Genomic DNA, 8,585 nt, shown 5'->3' on the forward strand with positions numbered 1-8,585 from the left:
AGGGGTTCATCTTGTATCTAGGAATAGGTTGAGCGCGGGAGGGGTCCACACAAACCAAGCACTGCTTTGTAGTGGAACCCTTCATTTTCTCAGTAGTTATTTTGTAATGTTTATGATATTTTGCTTATCTTTGTTTTGTTTTACTCGTAGAAAAATATCATACATTGTACATGCCTCCATTTATAATGTCTGTATAAGTTCATTGTAATTATTTCGACCACTTTAATTTGTTCTGTTGAAATTGAAATAAATCGAAATTTAAAATTGAAATTACCTTTGTGAAAGTGGGGGTTTGTACGAAAATTATTTGGCCTACCGTATTCTTCAAAAGTATATGATGAGATATTAAAGACATTGACCAATGCTCTTTATGAAACGGTCATCTTTACCATTTTATCGACTTATATAGGGGACTTAAAATCACAGTAAATTACCCAACAATGTATTTCATTAATGAATTTTGCTCAAAATTTGGATTTCATATCATCTCCCAATATAATCTCAAAGGTCAAGTCCAACTCAGAAAAATGATGATTTGAATCAATAGAGAAAAATGAGACAAGCATAATGCTGAAAATTTCATCACAATCGGATGTAAAATAAGAAAGTTATGACATTATGAAGTTTCGCTTATTTTTCAAAAAATATATGCACAATTATTTAGTCACAAATAAGAGAATGGATTATGTCCTTCACTCACTATTTCTTTTGTTTTTTACGATTTTTAGGGATTTGAAAAAAAAAAAACTTGACTGAACCATAAAATGTCAAACAATGGTAATTCCACATAATTATGTTCAGGGAGAAATAAAACTTTGTCTCACAGGTCAATGAGGAGAAAATGAGAATATTTCATACTTCATATAAGGAAATATAAAGGAAATAGTGAGTGAGTGATGTCATCCGTTCCCTCATTTGCATATCGATCGGGATGTGCACTGTTTTTTGAAATTATAAGCGAAACTTCAAAATGTCATATCTTTCTTATTTTACATCCGATTTTGATGAAATTTTCAATGTTATGCTTGCTAGATTTTTCTCTTTTTATTCAAATCAAATGTTAGTTGGAGTGGACTTGTCCTTTAAGATTATTCTAAATCTTTCATTTTCGTATTCATCATTGTGATATTTCCACGTTTTTTGGAAGTTTGTGGCCTGTGATGGCCTATATGAGTTTCATATGGCACCCTTATTCCTGATAATCATGATCCTACTTTTTGTTTTCACCCTCCTCTCACCTTTGACCAGTGCTTGAGCAAAAGAGTTTTCATTAAACTATAAACTCGACTATTTAAATCCCTATTTGCTCTTTTTATATATTTCTTGTCCATATCCTTCTAAAGTTTACGTTATTGATAATATTGGCATGCGTATTATTTTAAACGACTGAAGCAACTTTTTTAACGCTCGCTATAACCACGCTCACCGCCGCAATTTCTCCCATAATAATACTCCCTTGAAAGGCGATTTGATAATCATTTTGTTTCTGTTTCCTGTAGTTTACGTCACAACAAATCCATTACAATATAACCATCATAATGATTGTGATAGTCGTTCATGGTAGTATTACGCACGCAGTCATTTACCCCTATACAAATACCCTTAAAAACCTCTTCCAAGACGCTATGCTCATTCGAAACATTATCCAATAATTATACCTCATGAAAGACAATTTTGGTCATCATGTCTGTCTTCCAACTACTGAAAATGTGCTCGCTCGCTCGCTCGAACTGTATAGTTCACAACAAATTCATTATTATAGCCATTCATTAAAAGGATGGTCCGGGCTAAAAGTATGTATAGCTTAATAAATAAAGTAGAATTTACTGAGCAAGATGCCGAAAATTTCATCAAACTCGGAAAAAAAATAACAAAGTTATTGAATTTTTAAAGTAATATTTTGTGAAAACAGTCGTCATGAATATTCATTCGGTGGGCTAATATACACTTAAAACAGATCAGTCAAATTGACTAGAGCAGTAGTTAGCTGGGAGCAACTGATATGGCAATCCCTGATAATCACATTTCTGACATATATTCTAGTCAGAAATAACTCTGTTCTAGTAGAATATGACTAGAAAATAGTCAAATATGACTAAAATAAGAGTTGCACCCAGCTGACCCTTTTAACTAGTCATTTTTGACTGATTTATTTTTAGAGTGTATATCTCCACTGGTTCTTTTGTATTTTATTATATGAAATTAGGTTTATTCATTTGGATTGGCAACTCATTTAGTGCATTAGATATTTATTGCTGCAACTTATTTCATTATAATGGAGACATTTGCACACAAGCATGAAATAATGAAAAAATTTGATTTTATGTTATAACATAAGAAAACGGAAAGTGGAGATGTGACGTCATCAGCCCACCTGATGAATATTCATGAAGACTGTTTTAACAAAATATTGCTCAACTTTAAACTTCAATAACTTTATTATTTGTTATCCGATTTTGATGAAATTCTCGGCATTTTGCTTAGTGTATTCTACTGTATGTATTAAGATATAAATATTTTCAGAACGGACCATCCCTTAATAACTCCGTATATAGTCATTATAGCTTGTCCAGTATTGTGTGCGCCTCACTGGCGACTGGCTGGAATACTCCCCAGGGAGTGGAGGATGTGCACACATCACATTGTGATAGATAAATGGTATTTATTAAAATTCTCCATATATTGCAGTTAACAAACTGAATTGCATGTGAATTACAAAGTTAAAAATACAATATATTTTCTTTGAATACGTTTTACAATACAAGTTCAAGAGTGTGAAAAGTATATACCGTATACCATTGATCTTAAAGGAGAATGAAATCTTTGGAAGAAGATTACTTGTGCGCATGAGAACAGAAAAATCAAAGAAACAGATCAACGAAAGTTTGAGAAAAATTGGACAAATAATAAGAAAGTTATGAGCATTTGAATATTGCGATCACTAATGCGACAAAGATGTGTGATGTCACTTGTGAACAACTCTCCCCATTATAGTATATATATCTCACTAAAACTGCCTCTTTTTTTCACATCTATCAGTAGAGCATAATATTCTTTGTATAGGCGGGCATGTAATACAGATCTTTAAAGAATACATCATGGATAAAGAGTTTGTATCACCGTAAGAAAAAGCAAAAAGAGACATTTTGGGGGTATTTTATAGTCCATCAAAGGGAAAGTTGTTCACATGTGACATCACACATCCTTGTCTCCATGGCATTAGTGATTGCAATATTCAAATGCTCATAACTTTCTAATTATTTGTCCGATTTTTCTCAAACTTTCTTTTTTCTTATTCTTTGATGTTTCTGTTTCGACATAAGCCTACTTAATTGTTCCAAAGGTTTCATTCCCCTTTAATGATACAATTAAAACTAATACAATTCCTGGGATAAAATTACATTCATGCATAATTGTACATTGTCAGGATCAAGAAAGATTTTTGGAAAGGAGAAGGCAAGGAAAGAGTACAGGGTTAGAGAAGTAATATGGTAAACGATTCAATCAAGAATGGATCTTTTAGTAGAATTTTTAAACTTCTTCTTCTTCAATTTAAAAATGCATCAATAGGCCTACACTAACCTGAGAATAAGGGATCAATATTAAGAACTATAGCCTTATAATCCTATGATCACCCATTTGAGAGGATTCTGTTAACGTAAACGCCCGTTGTAACGATAGATCAGCCCCTTCCCACATGGGGGGCATAGGGAACTTGCCATCCCCCTAAAAAAATTTCCCGTAGGAAAAATGCCCTTTATTCAAAATGGAAATTACCCTTTTTCAAAATGAAATGTGACATTTTTCGAAATGAAATAGGCCCACCCTTTTTAAAATACAACATAATACATTTTAGGTTAGAAAATAAAAAAAAGTATGTAGTTATTGTTTAGTACAAGATACTCACTCTGTTTTTTGTTACAAAAAATAATGTTTAGAATGTCCATTATTTTTCAGTTTGCAATATCACAAATTTTCAGCTCACGCTTTGCGCTCGCAATGTTCGATTGGGGAAATATGTATCCTATTCATGAGTCACTATATGCATTCTTTAATAATAATAATAATAATAATAATAATGATAATAATAATAATTTTCCTTTGATCAGCTGAAGGCTGATCAAAGGAAAATGAGACTGGAAGGATGGAAAGAGAAGGTGATGCACGGGCAGCATTTAAGACAGACAGATGAGTTTGCTGGACCAGAGAGTTGGCAGTGGCTGAAACGAGGAAGTTTAAATTAAGAAGGAGACGGAAAGTATGCTAGTTGCTGCTCAGGACCAAGCAATTAGAACAAATTACCGAAGAGCCAAAGTTGAAAAGGAGCATACCCGGGGAGCATACATCTCCCTCATGTAGAATGTGTCATGACAAAGACGAAACGGTGTCTCATCTGGTGAGTGAATGCAGCAAAATGGCACAGACAGAGTACAAAGGAAGGCACGACAGAGTAGCAGCTGCAGTTCATTGGGGTCTGGCCAAGAAGTACCATTTACCCCATGCGGAAAAATGGTACGAACATCGGGCAGAGCCTGTAGTAGAGAACGACGATGTAAAACTTTTATGGGATTTTAATATCAAGACAGACAAGGACATTGAAGCTAGACGACCAGACATCGTTCTCTTAAAGAAGAAGGAAAATGAATGTCTCATCATAGATATTGCGATTCCGGGAGACTGCAGAGCTTGGCGTAAAGAGGAGGAAAAGATACAGAAGTATAACGATCTGGCATGGGACCTGAGAAGGATATGGAAGGTGAAGACGAAGGTGGTACCAATAGTCATCGGAGCCTTAGGAACAGTGACAACAAGACACAGAAGCTTTCTGGCTGTTCTAGGAGTCGAGGTGTCCTTTGAAACGATACAGAAGGCAAGCTTGCTTGGAACAGCTCATATCTTACGGAAGGTCTTGAATTAGAAAGAGAAGTGAACAATGAGAAGAGGACCCATTTGATAGAATATAGAACAATAACCCTAGATTTCTGGAAGAAGTCCGGTTGCTGTTTAATATACCAACAGAACATCAAGTTGTGGACAATGGAAATAATAATAATAATAATAATAATAATTTCGCATGATGATGGGCTGATGGATGGGTTGGGGTAAATGAAGCAGATGTGAAATTATTATTCTTATATTGTACTTGTTCATGGTTCTTGTGTAGTATTTATATAAATTTCTATAAAATCTCATGTTCCATTGTAAAAGAGAACTGTTGCTCGGCTAGCGCCATGAGCGTCTACTGACGGTGTGCGCGCTCTACAAATATACACTATTATTATTATTATTATTATTATTATTATTAATAATAATAATAATAATGATGATGATGATAATAATAATAATGATAATGATAATAATAATAATAATAATAATATTGTACATTTATATAGCGCTTATTACAGTAGTTTCTAAGCGCTTAACATTTATATCTTAACGTAATACATGTATAAGAATTGTGAAGAGCATAATAAATTATATTACATTACAATTGCATAATATTACATTAAATTACATTATATTAAATTACATTGCAAGATATTATAATAAGTAATTAAAGAAAACAGCAGGGGTGACATGGAATCAGTGAATCGAACTACAGTCCATTGAATAGATATGTTTTGAGTCTGCTTTTGAAGGTGTCTACAGAAGGAGAATCACGGATTATCACTTTAACCGTTCCTTTCGTGGTCAGTATATTGAAAATTTCAGCTTGCGCTTCGCGCTCACGTTAATTCTTTAGTCAGATTCAAATCTTTTTCATGATTACAAAAACTGCTCGGAATTTTTAATTTTTACTTCTTATTGAAATGTCCAAAAGTTGGAGCTTGCGATTCGCGCTCGCAACATCTCACAAGGATGCCCTTTTAACAGTAATTTGCGCCACTTTACCAAAAACCGATTTGTACATTAGATTTCAGTGAATTTTTTTTCACAAAACCGCTCGCACGCTACACTCTATAGCGGAAAAATTAAGCCTAAATATACATCTTATCATACTAAGTAATCACTTCAAAAAGGCTTTGCTCAACTTGATTAGGCCTACATAGGCCTCCGACTTCATGCAGATTATAATATCCTGGTGAAAATATCCGTGTGCAAAAAATGCCCATTTAGACATATACGTGCCTTTTTTGGCTTTGCCCCCCCCCCCCCCAAAAAAAAAAAAAAAAAAATGAAAATACTTTCCGCCGACTTCCTTCCCATTCTCATAACATATGTGTTTTACCCGTGCACGCTTGCCCTTCCGAGTTTCCCGGCTTCGCCGCAGATAACTTCATTTTTTTCGGATTAACGAGCCTTATTTCGTTTTCGGACTAACGAACCTCATTTTGTTTTCGAAGTTCGAACTAACGATCTTTAGGAATAACGAACCCTATCTATTTTGTTTTTCGGATTAACAGACATATAGGCCTATTATGGACAATTTACGTGTTTCGGAATTACGAACCTTCGGGAGATACCATCAAACCTATACTTTCCTTTATAGCCACTTTGATGCCGCAATGATATAATATGTTACACACTGTATATTTCTTGCAGATTGTAGACAAGATTCCTGCCTACAGACTTACAGGCGAATTACAAAAGGAAACATGCTCTTGTAATGATAATTACTTTACGCTGCTTCCTGTCGGATAATATGAGCAGGCACATTGCTCACTTTTACAGGGGACAGCAAAAATAAATGTTGCAATATTTCTTGAAATCTTATTTGAAATTACTCGACTGGTCGCATTTGGCCGCAGTTCTGACACATATATAGCATCACAATTTGATACATTCCAACAAACTAATCATAACATTTGTAGTGTGGAAGTGTGTGGGATTTTGTAAAATGTTGATTTTAAAAAATGTCAAATAATTCGGTTTTATCACATTTCGAAACTGTTATCATTCAATATTTCAATATAATAGGATACGCCTATGTGATTATCAACGCTGTTTTTACAGAGAGTGAATAAAACGCTGTTTTGCGGAGAATAATACACAGCTAGTACACACACAGTGATTAAACTGAGATTAAAATCATATTATTGTTATAATAACAGTAGACAAAAATAAGAATGAAAATCTGATGTGAAAGAGTATAAGAAAGATCGATAGGAGAAAAGAGAGAGAGAGTGAGAGAGGGAGGGGAGAGAATAGATTTGCAAAAATTGTTCTTGTCAATGGATGCAATGTAATGTGAAAAGAGTTTGAATGTCATGTTGGGTACTTATGTATGGAGCTATAGTGAATAAATAAAAAAAAATGTTTGGCACTTCTTTTGCTTGTATTTAAACATGAATATTCGTTATTGAAAGTAAGAAAGATCAAGTTTATTGGCATAGAAAATTGGATTATAGTGTGAGATTTAAAACCCTTTTTTGGTATAATATGGACAATTTTCTTTTGGAGCAGGTAAAATTCGTCAAGATGAACTTTAGAAGCGTTTCCCCAAGCAAGGATACCGTGATAAAGATATAATAGAATATCACAGTAGAATATAACATTAAGAGAGATATGGATGGCAAATAAAAGTTTAATTCCTTAATTGTTCCGATATTTCTGGAAATAGAATTACATATGCTGTTAATGTGACATTTCCAAGATAATTCCTAAAACATTAGTTGAGGTATAGCTTTCTAAAAACATGGTGTTGACAATGATTAAGACGCCTTGAAGATAAATTGCTAAATAATACAAATTTAGTTTAAAATGATTGATTGAAAATTTGTTTGATCTGATCCATTGTGAAATATTTATTAGTTTCGTATTTGCAGTTCTTAGGAGAACATTTGTGTCTTGGTCAGATAATCGTCTGCAAATAGAATGAACGAAAGTAAGCGAGAACACAAATCGCGTTTTTTATGCGACAATTTAAGAAATAAAGTAACAATAGAATGATTATCAAAATGCTTAGTACATTTTTGAAAGACCGTCAGGGCGAGTACAGATGCAAACAATATGTTATACGGTTGATTTAGCCTGAATACAGACTGTGTTCTTTTTCTCTTCCCTGCCAGTTATGTTTTTATCATCAGATAATAGGCCTATTTGATCGATTTTTCTTTCTTTCTTTTCTTTCTTTCTTTCTTTCTTTCTTTCCTTCTTTCTTTCTTTCTTTCTTTCTTTCTTTCTTTCTTTCTTTCTTTCTTTCTTTCTTTCTTTCTTTCTTTCTTTCTTTCTTTCTTTCTTTCTTTCTTTCTTTCTTTCTTTCTTTCTTCCTTTCTTCCTTCCTTCCTTCCTTCCTTCCTTCCTTCCTTCCTTCCTTCCTTCCTTCCTTCCTTCCTTCCTTCCTTCCTTTCTTCCTTCCTTCCTTCCTTCCTTCCTTCCTTCCTTCCTTCCTTCCTTCCTTCCTTCCTTCCTTCTTTCTTTCTTTCTTTCTTTCTTTCTTTCTTTCTTTCTTCCTTCCTTCCTTCCTTCCTTCCTTCCTTCCTTCTTTCTTTCTTTCTTTCCTTCTTTCCTTCTTTCTTTCTTTCTTTCCTTCTTTCTTTCTTTCTTTCTTTCTTTCTTTCTTTCTTTCTTTCTTTCTTTCTTTCTTTCTTTCTTTCTTTCTTTCTTTCTTTCTTTCTTTCTTTCTTTCTTTCTTTCTTTCTTTC

The sequence above is a fragment of the Lytechinus pictus genome, chromosome 1 (genome assembly GCF_037042905.1).
Source record: "Lytechinus pictus isolate F3 Inbred chromosome 1, Lp3.0, whole genome shotgun sequence".
Taxonomy (NCBI): domain Eukaryota; kingdom Metazoa; phylum Echinodermata; class Echinoidea; order Temnopleuroida; family Toxopneustidae; genus Lytechinus; species Lytechinus pictus.